Raw genomic sequence first — 10,716 nt, forward strand, 5'->3', positions numbered from 1 at the left:
CTGGCAACTGTTATTACTCCCTGTAAAACGTCTAGTGAGTGTCGTAAAGGGCTCGAACGAGGGCCTCCAAAAGTTTCTCTGCTGCTGGCGCTGCTGCTGTCTGGTGACCGGCGACAGCATTTCACGTCATAGTTGGCTGAGACCGGTTTAGGTACTGTGTTTGGAATGTTCTCCACTGTGGTCGCACTGTTTGTAGAGGCTCGTCCAATTATTTCGATGGCATTGTTGGTCACGATGACTCTGAGAGGTAGAAAACCCACCCCCCTCTTTCTCGATGCGTTATGTCTGTCATTCTTTGAAGGCGCTTTCTTGCTTAGTGGAGGCATTTCCTATCGCTCGACCAGCACTACGGAAACTCGAGCTTCCTGCCTTCTTTTTTGCCGCCTCTTGTAGTGTGTTTAGTTCATCCTTCAATGAGGGACATGCTTTATCTATTGCCAAATGTTTGTCATTATTGCGGTTACGGCACAAATATAGCTGACTTTCACAGGAATTTATATGGTGACTCCCACCCGCGTTTGGCACAGACCAGATCTCTGGTGCGAACGCCCTGAACATGACCAATCTTAAGACATTTATCACATTGTAAGGGCCTTGGCACGCAAGACCGAACAGGATAGCGCACAAGTCCAGCCGTCATATGTCTCGGCAGCTTTCCACAGGCAAACAGTATCTTCATTCTTTGATGAGCCCTGCCTTCGAACGCTAATTATTGTGCGTGGCGGCTGGCAAATGATTACGCTCTTAAAAACATCGTCTATAAGTTCGAAGTCGATATCAGATACGATGCCAGCTGCTATATGCGCGCCCTGGGGTATAAATGGCTGCGTGTGGACACCACGGATTTCGGACAAACCAAGCAGAGTTTGCACCATCTTATCATCTGTCGCGTCAACGCCAATAAATCTTTTCCAAGGGTTGACGCTAATTAGCCCAGGGGCAATTTTGAAGATGAAATCATGAAGTTTCTGTCGGAAGATAACAATCAGGCTTACCGTCGGGTCGACGGGCATGAAAGCTACTGTCGTAATCACGATGCTGCTGTATATGATAGGCGCTTCACTTGAGGACGATGCTTGAGATGTTTGTTTTGAACGGCGGTGCTTGGCCGGTATGGAATCATCTGAATCTTCCTAACTTGCGTCAGAAAGTTCCGAATCAGCAGCGCCTGATTCTAATGAAGAGCAGAGCCGCGTTCAAGTCAAGGGCGATTTGTGCTGGCCTCCGGACGAGTCCCCCCAAGACTATCTCTTCCATTCTAAGCTCTGCAGGGAGGATCTTCCAGCAGAGTAGGATTCTTCAGGGTTCAGCGCAAACATTGTTGCCTATTACTGATGCACAAAAAGCACATAGAGAAAAGCTTCAGCACCAGAAGAAACCATCAACCGAGCACAAAACTTCGTCGTCTCCCACCACGGATGCGAGATTGAAGGATGCAATAACCAAATAACCAAACCACAAAGGGTGTTAGTGTTATTGTTTGTACAAGCAGGGCATGTAGCCTGTTGGGGCTTACACGCACCCGATTCGAGACTAATTAAAGCCCAGAAATAAAACTAAATAATCTGTTCTTTTTTCTTCACGCTATGCATAGCGAATTTACCAACGCAAACTCAACTTCCACTCTCTTTTACGGCTTGCCACGTAATACAAGTTGCCCTCTGGAGGTGAAGTCATTTCTAACCACAGCGAGAACACCTCCCAAGATGTATTGCGGGGATTGGGTCGCGAAAAAGGAAAATCCGTTTGATCGATATCGAGATATTAGCCCATTGCTCCTCTCCCTTCTATATCCGTGGAGAAGTGTCTATAAACGTCTTTGTTTTATCATGTATTCTTTTCGCAAGACATCATTAGCCTACCTGTAGTACTATGCCCACTGCAGGACGAAGTCCTCTAACAGGGACTTCCAATTACCCCTGCATTGCGCTGGCTCATTCAAACCTGGGCCTGCAAATTTCCTAATTTCATCACCCCACCTAACTTTCTGCCGTCCTGGATTGCGCATCCCTTCCTTTGGCACCCACTTTGTGACTAATTGTACACCGGTCATCTGCCACACGCATTACATGTCCTGCCCAGCTCCATTTTTTTCCTCTTAAAAGAACCCATACGGTTTAGAATAAAATCGATCCCTGCGCATCACTAATGGCCCGTGTATTGGATTCGGGCGTACTAAACACCCCGCATCATGCACTGCGACGCCGCAGGACTGCACCGTTGTGTAAACTAAAGTCACGGGAACACCTGATCAATTCACGAAGCCAGCCGCTGTAGCCAGGACTACGAAATGTTGCTGCTTCTGCGCTTATTTATTCATTCGGCGTGCAAGATCTGATCGGCAATTTTACCCGCTTAAAAGCATTAGAATAAAAGTGAATTGCAGAAAAACGAAAGCGTTGTCTTCTTTCTTCAAGCTTTTTCAAAGTAAAAAATGCCCGTGAAATACTAACTAATAATAATCAGAAACGGCCAGAGAGATGTAGGTGGTTATTTAATACAGTTTGCGCTCAATGTTTTGTTTCAGGCTCCGGAACAATTCTTGCTCGTCCAAGTTCGATTCTCAAACTCCCGTTTGTTCTCGCATCTGCACCGTTGTCTCCCTGTCTTTTAATATTATGCCCATCGTTTGTTTCACCGAATGATGGTTGAAATTGCTACACTCACATATGTATAATGTTTAACATGCTCTGTAGCTAGGCACGGCAGGAATGACAAACACGTGCAAAGCACAAGTGCTCAGATGACAGATTTATTTGATGGACTCTAATACGACCACGACCGGGTGAGGTGGATCTTCACGGCAGGAATCGGGTGACGATGACGAACGTGGGCACCATGGTGATGAAACAAAAAACGAGAAAAACGTGTATTTACATTATATGTACAGGGTAAACAGGGGCGGAGTGGTTTTACTAATAGTGTGTCCGTGACGGCCTTGCATAACATCTCTTGCATGTTCAAGATAACCGACTCAGAGTGCCGTGCGAGGTTTATTTAGCCATAGTGGTTTCTACAAATCTGTTGTGCAAACCATCTCAGGATGTGCCTGTAGGTGCGCACAATGGCATAGTCTACGAGCGGAAACTTTGGAGTTGGAATGGTTCCCGAATCTTTCCACATAATTAAAGAGCCGAAATGGAACGGGAATGGAATAATGGCGCCAGTCGGGAAGACGGAATGGGCAAGGGAATGGGGCCCCGAGATTCCGGAATGGAGTTGGAATAGGACGAGCACCCAATCCCGGAGAAGTAAATGCTGATTTTAGGCGAGACTACACAGCGGGTAAAATTGCCGATCAGAAAAGAATTAGATCTGGCGAATTTATTATCTGTCTTTCTCAAATTTTACTCAATCACGGTTAAGTAACCACCTTATAGGTGACTACGGCACGGTGCTCTGCAAATTCTGTGCTTCTGAAGCCACAGTAACATCTCAGCATTACAAAAAAAAGGTTGAAGTACATTTAAAGATAGCAACTTTTTGTAGTGCCGAATGAATCTCTTTAGCGAGAGCCTGCTTTACGATAAAGAGAGGGAGGCCTAAAATGACCTCACAAACGGTTACACCTTGCTCCAGTCTACGGTGGCTTGAAACGCGCACCATGTTTTTTCGCACGCTGTCGACTACCCACAAGCAATGCCAGATGGTCAGGGAGGTAGGTTAAATGAAGTTGTGCCCGTAAAATGCCGCCAAACGCGAAACAAAAGATTCTACTATAACACATATTAGTGCATTTCGCTTCTACACTTGTCATCAAAGTGACAGAATAATGTAGCTGTATGCACAACGCGCACAACGAAGTAATATTATTTTGCAGATCCATTTTCTTTAATAAAAGTAGTTTAATAGAAATTGCAGATTTCGGAAATGGTGAACTTTTTCAGAGGACAAGCCTTACTTGTAACACACCGTGTGATGTGGTCGGCAACCCCCTAACACGTGTGCAGATAATACGAGCGAGTAGCTGTAAGCGCTTATTTCCAAAATTGGTGCTTTCTGCTGTCTGGAACCAGCGTCATGTCCGGATGTGAAACAAAAATTTAAAAAAATCAGCCTCATCGTAAATAGAAGAAAAATCCCACAAATACGACAAAGTCTAATTTTGCTTATGGAAGCCCCAGACATTAAACACATCATTCGTTATGATGTTGAAGAAGCACAGAGAGTGACTGAGCCCTTCCTGTATCCCTTCGCTTTGTTCCATGCAAGGACTAGCAAGGGGATTCAGAAGATGGGACCGTATGATAGGCTGTCAGCCCAAATTGACATGTTAGAGGTATTTGGTGGAAAAACTGAATTTATTTTGCAATAGCGTGCCGTTTCTATTCTCATAAGGAGGGCATCTGGGGGTTGGGGGGTAGGCAGACTGCTCCGCATGGGGGAGAGGGTCCATGTCGCAAGAGAAATAATCGTGCATTGAAAGAGCCACACAAAAATCAGTCATAGTAGTGATCAAAGAATGAAAGATCGTTCACGCACGGTTTATTCCTTTGTACAAAAAACAATCTCCTTGTAACAGCCGGTAATTAAGGCTCCCTAATGTTTGCGGCCAGGAGGGCATAGGAGCGATGAGCACATCCGCATCTCGTTAATTGATGCTCATTTGTCGAACTAAAACACTTCATAGAATAGTAAAGCTCATATCTTGTGTGGCAAACACTTCATGAAAACGGAAGTATTTATGTTGCATTTGTGTTCGTGAAGTAAGGTTCCTAAATTATGGTTGCTGTATTGACCCAGCATGTGCTCTACCAGGAATATGCACGTGCTCCACAATGCACGTATTCGCGCAATGATCTTTAAGGGCTTCTCCTAAGTTTTCACCACACAGAGAGGTTTTCCCCAGGCAGAGAGATTAGTGCCGGAAGCACAGTATAGCATAGGCTAAAGAAACATTCGACATTAGAGAGATTACAGGCAAAACGCGACGCACCTATACGAGCCCAAGAAGCGAGAAGGTTTTTGAATGTGCAGGAAATAAGTGTCTAACATAATTCGAAACAATGCTATAACTTCAAAACTACTTTTAAGTTACTAGGCATGCACAGCGCAAGTAGTAAACAATTTAAAGGAAGCGTCTCATTCATTGGATGTCGAGGAATGAAATGATCAATTCATCCACTCCAGGAATGCAAATGCTCAAACTCTGACCATTCCTAGGATTAATTGGAGTGCAATTAGGGGGGGGGGGGATCTCTACTCTCTGGAATGGAGTGGAAATCGAATGGATGGCCCCACACGGCTACACTGCACAATGGTGGCGCAAGAGTGATCTCAACAGACTGTGCGAACGTGCACACGGTGTTGTTTCCAAGACAAGTTTGCCTTATTGTAGTTTTGGAATTTCACTGGCACCATCGTGTAATGTGGTGAATCTCACCAGACAACAAAACTTATGACGTCCCAAAAAGCAGTGTGATTAGCTCGATAAGGAACGGCGAGCTGGAAGCGCTCGTCGGACTTCCAACGCCGGATTCAAGGCCGATCATAACAATGCCCAAGTTCAGTCGCTGGACACTTCCGCTGGGGAGCAATTAGATGGACGCAGGTGTATCCTTCCGCAGCTGCCCATCTCTCGCACCAACAGTGGAAAATGTACACCCGGCCACAAAAGTTTACGGACCACAGGATCTCAGACGACGTTTAATTCCCGAGCAGCCTGTAGCAGTAGCCAGTAAAACTGTGTACGACAACCTTGTTCGTATATTCTAGTCAAGGCCCGAAACGCAAATACAAGACTGCGTTGTGAGGTTACGAAGATATTCAGCTTTTTCTCAGGTTTCAGAGTCCGTAATGCTCTGTGGCCGGGTGCACATATAATTTTCAAGGTTGGGCACAGGAGAAAAGGACACAAAAGAAACGAAAAGAACACGAACACCATCGTTTTGTTCACGAACCCTTCACGAATTTAGTGTTCTAGTATCAAAAATTCTTACCAACTCTTTCAGCTTTCTTTGTTCTAGCGTAGGACAGAACTTGAGGCACCCATCTTCGTATAGGATAGCAATGACAATTCAACCCAACTCATACAACGTAGTTCGCGCGCTCGCCACCGTAACCAGAAAAGTTAAAAATATATTGCGTGACTGCTTTGTTTGTGTGAGTTCTTTCATCCTCTGCAATGCAGAAAGTTTGACAGCAACCACTGAGTGCTTTAGGGGGTGTAAAAATTATCAACGAAAGAGCTTCAAATACAACATCGTTCGTGTGTATAACATATGTGACACTCAAGTCGTCGCTGAGGCATGAAAATAGAACTAGGTACCTGTCCCTGTTCATGAATAGAAGAAAAGCGAAGCCTAAACGATATATACTACGATGACAGCGAAAACGACCAGGCCGAGTGATATATTCACACTCGTTTTGTGTCATCCATTAACACGTAGCATCTGGCCCAGCAACTTCCTGTTCTTACTCTTTCACGTTGAAACCGTGTCAATCAAAAGTCTGGAAATCTGGTTAGACTGGCTTTTATTTTAGAACCAAGTTACCAGAAAGAAGGAAGCCCAATGTTAGAACAGCAGACATCGCTGGGTTCTCGGGAAACGCAGGACGACAGCTCAGTGAGCAAGTGCGGCTCGAAGTTCAACATGCCGGGATGAAGAGGCAGTCCTTCACAGGTGCCAGTGGCAGTGTACAGTGGGATGCGTTAGCGAGGTGAGGTTGAGGTGGCTTTCGAAGAAAATATTACCTGAAAAATTAGAGCAATTATCATAAACAGCAAACGGCTCACGATTGTTTCAATAATAACTTTTTGCACACACCCCAAATGTTTCTAGACTTAGAAATACTCTTCTTACATATTCACTCACATTAAACACGAACTCATGCGCATCAACCACTCACCGTTCACCCTAATTTAACAGGGAACAATTAATTTACGTTTGAGTATACGCACACATTGCCATCTTGGAGGCTTACGTTGCGACAACCAAAGATGCTACAGTTATGACTGCCTACATCATTGTGCTGGAAGTTTCTGGTCTATCTGGAGCTTGTACAACTTCAAGAATTATACTAACTGTGTGCGAGCAAGTTCATCGATTCGGCTGTGACGCCAGCTGCGAACTCTTTTCAGATAATACTTATTTCCACATAATGCTTATCCCTTGGTCAGAGATACCTCTTTCTTGGAGACCAACTAAGGTCCCTTAGAGACAGTTCAGTGAAAACAGCTTGCCCCTCTAACAGCAATTGATAAGACAACTTACACTAATAATTATTGTAATTATTGTAAATGCTGGGAACCTACATCTGGCACAGCGGTTCTGTTTTATGCTCACCGTGAACTGCCGTTGTGGATCGAGCTTAGCGCCCGTAGTAGTAGTGCGGGTAGTAGGCGCCATAGTAACCCGCGTACGGGTAGCCGTAGTACAGGCTGTCTGCGACGTAGTACTGTGGCGCTGCCACAGCGTAGGAGACAGCGAACAAAGCCAGGATGGCAAGGAGGACCTGAGAAAAGAACCAAAGTTTCTCGTCAATAAAATGAAATAGGAAATTCCTGCGACTACAGCAACCCATATGACGTGTGCGTCTCTCCTTCAGAAATACAATTTCGTCCTATAGCCTAAACCGGGGCGCTGGTTACCACACTATGTCTGTGCAAGGGCTCTGAGACATGCCGCAAAGAGGTTTAAGTGGGAGTCCTTGAGTCAGGCAAGATTTATCAATCTATATTGAAATCTCAACTTGGGTGTTGTTTTACATGACATAGGTATCGGGGTAACTCCAACGCAGCAGTGGGTCAACTCCGCAATGTCATGCTATAGGATACTGGGTGACATCTTGATTCGTTTACAGTGCATAGGTCATCGACAACACACACATACTTTGCGAAGATATTGTAAAGAGCCTGCAGACAGAATTTCTTATGGATATCGCTGAATTGCCCTCTCATAGCCATTAATGGCGAAAGCGAAATACATTGAACCACCGCTCTTCATTCCTGGGTAGACATTGTAATCACCTTGTATCTAATATTTGCTGCAGCCTCCATTTACAGCAGCAAAGAAAAAAAAAAGAGTCGTTACGATTACTTTCTTGCTACGCCTATGAATGGGAAGTGAAAATTGCCGGATATTCGCGACACTTGACTGCATCGACTACCAGTATCAAGGGTTCAATATGAGAAAGTTTGCAAACGTACTGACACTCGCCAACATCATCACTCCTCAACTAAGAAGGCTTAAATCTTCTGCTTAGTAACTCGTACCAGTAGGTAGACGTGGCACAATGTAACGAACGGAAATAAAGCTTTGTCGCTGACAGGAAGATACAGACGAACGAGGTGACAAAATAATGCCGATACCCACCAGAACCTTGATCATGGTGGCTGTGCGCGTGGTGCTCCGAGGGCTACTGCTCGAGAGTAGAGGCTGCGGGATGTGGTCGGTGTCTGTGCTTCGTTGCCGGAACAGCCGCCGTTATATACGGTTTCGCTCAAAGCGGCACCTACCTTTTCGCGCGCCACGATGGCCCGGCTCCGTAATTGCGCAAGGAAATCGTTCGCGCGTTTGATCTCGGAAGCGACACGGAAAAGAAGCAGCGGAAACGCAAAAACGAAGAGCAGATGCCCTTGCACCCGTACTAAGACAGTCGCTCGCTCGCTCGCTCGCTCGCTCACTCACTCACTCACTCACTCACTCACTCACTCACTCACTCACTCACTCACTCACTCACTCACTCACTCACTCACTCACTCACTCACACACTCACACACTCACACACTCACTCACTCACTCACTCACTCACTCACTCACTCACTCACTCACTCACTCACTCACTCGCGAGGTTTTCCTTTCGGTGTTTTTTTTTCTTCGCTGCCTCTTCTTGGTGAGGCGCGAATATCCAGCTACCTAGAGATGCGATGAAGTATCCAAACGCCATATGTAGATTGTGAGAACCCTTCCAACTTGCCTCATTTTTTATTTTATTTTATATTTATTTACAGATACTGCAGGCCCTTCTCGGGCCCATGCAGGAGTGGGTACTTAGAGTACAAACAAGAGAAGTAAATTTAAACCAATTACTTGACATAATTGCAAAAATATAGTACATACAAAAGTCGAAAAACTTGGCAATATACTGGACATAGATGGCATAAATGATTGCTCGAACAATGGAATGTCATCCACTCAGAGTGTACTCCACTGTTGGACTAGAATTTCAACAAACGCTGATATTACTAATACACTGAACAAATGATTCCAACGAGGCGGAGTTCACTGCCTCCTCAGGTAACGTAGTCCAATAATAACTTGTGCGAAGAAATAAAGAAAGCTGACTGGTTGTCTAATTGTTTTACGTGGTGCGTTTTCTCTGATCGTTTGAAAGGATCCTGAATATATAGTTTCCGTGATAGCTTAAAGTTCTCGTGATAAAGTTGGTAAATAAATGTTAATCTAGATATTATGCTGCGCTGCTCAAGTTTTTATAGGTTGGCCCTATTACGTAAGTCGCTGACACTAGAGTGACGGGAGTAAACAGAATAAATAAAAGGCAAAGGTAAATTCTGTACTCTTTCTATATTATTAATCAAGTACTGTTGGCAAGGGGTCCAAATAACCATTGCATACTCCAATTTTGGTCGTATTAGCGCTTTGTGTGCACTTAGTTTTACTGCAGGAAGGGTACGCAGTTTCGTTTTCAAAAACAATTTCTGTAGTGCACTCCGACAGACAATTTGAACATGCAGTTCCCAATTGAAGTTACTGGTAAGTGTGATGCCTAAATATTTGACTTTGCCAGTTCTGGTGGTGGTAACGTTACCTAAAGAGTAAGTAAAGCCAAGGGGCTTCTTTTTCTGGCTAAACGTAGTGGAAGCTGTTTTAGAAGTGTTTATTTTTAAGCCCCACCTTGTACACCGTGCATCAATGGAGCGCAAGAAATTGTTCAATTTCCTTAGTAAGCGTCGCGAGTAAGATTGAGATGCATTCTTGCGACTGCAGTATTCCAGGTTGCGTTACCCTATAATAATAATACCTCGCATGACCATATACAGGGTGCCCCAATTGATTTTAGCCAGAGTTTAAAAGTATATGAATGCCACGTAGATGAACAGAACCAAGGTAATCTTGTTTGCCGTCGCTTGCCGAAGCTCCCATTACTTCTTTTCATATGACTTGATTAGATAATTAGTCTTCATAACTAATGAATTCCTCAAATATTATAGTTAGATGAAGAGTGTGAACGAGAAAATTGTACAGCAATGTCAAAAACTCCCGATGCAGATTTCTGTTGCTCAATACGTGGTACATAAAGGTCTTCTTTTTAGCGTGAAAGAAGCCCGCAAACGCACGCAAGATTGCCACCTGACTGGCCGCTTGGAGCACTGTCCCAATGCTGAGACTTTTTCCTAAATAGACAAAAAGATCCTCTCTGAACGGCGATCGTGAACGGATATTGTGAAGGGGAAAGCTATACATGAAAATGTATTTGCAGACGCTTTACAGCGAACTGCAAAGCAGGCAAGACGGTTGATTATCTATATTCCTAATCGTCGTTTTCTACCACATATTTCCCAACGTCGTCTTTGTCATAGTGCTCGCAATATTGTTGACACTGACCTCCGAGAAGATGTTCATAATGCGACTTTGTGCCTGCACGCGTAAGCTCGCGCCAATATTTCGTTTTCTTTGTCGTTTACTTTCGCTGGGTCTTATATGTAGTATCTGCACTGATATAACTTTATTCCGGGCTCTGTACATGGTTACT

At 44.5% G+C, this 10,716-nt stretch overlaps 1 long non-coding RNA gene across 1 annotated transcript; it reads right to left on the bottom strand.

The window, feature by feature from the left end:
- Window positions 1-6,457: 6,457 nt before the first annotated feature.
- LOC139046902 (uncharacterized) lies at window positions 6,458-8,445 on the bottom strand. Its single transcript, XR_011506979.1, has 3 exons — window positions 8,316-8,445; window positions 7,287-7,455; window positions 6,458-6,694 (listed from the first exon to the last, which is right to left on the bottom strand). It is a non-coding gene; the product is annotated as an uncharacterized lncRNA (long non-coding RNA).
- Window positions 8,446-10,716: the final 2,271 nt, after the last annotated feature.

The sequence above is a fragment of the Dermacentor albipictus genome, chromosome 6 (assembly GCF_038994185.2).
Source record: "Dermacentor albipictus isolate Rhodes 1998 colony chromosome 6, USDA_Dalb.pri_finalv2, whole genome shotgun sequence".
Lineage (NCBI taxonomy): Eukaryota > Metazoa > Arthropoda > Arachnida > Ixodida > Ixodidae > Dermacentor > Dermacentor albipictus.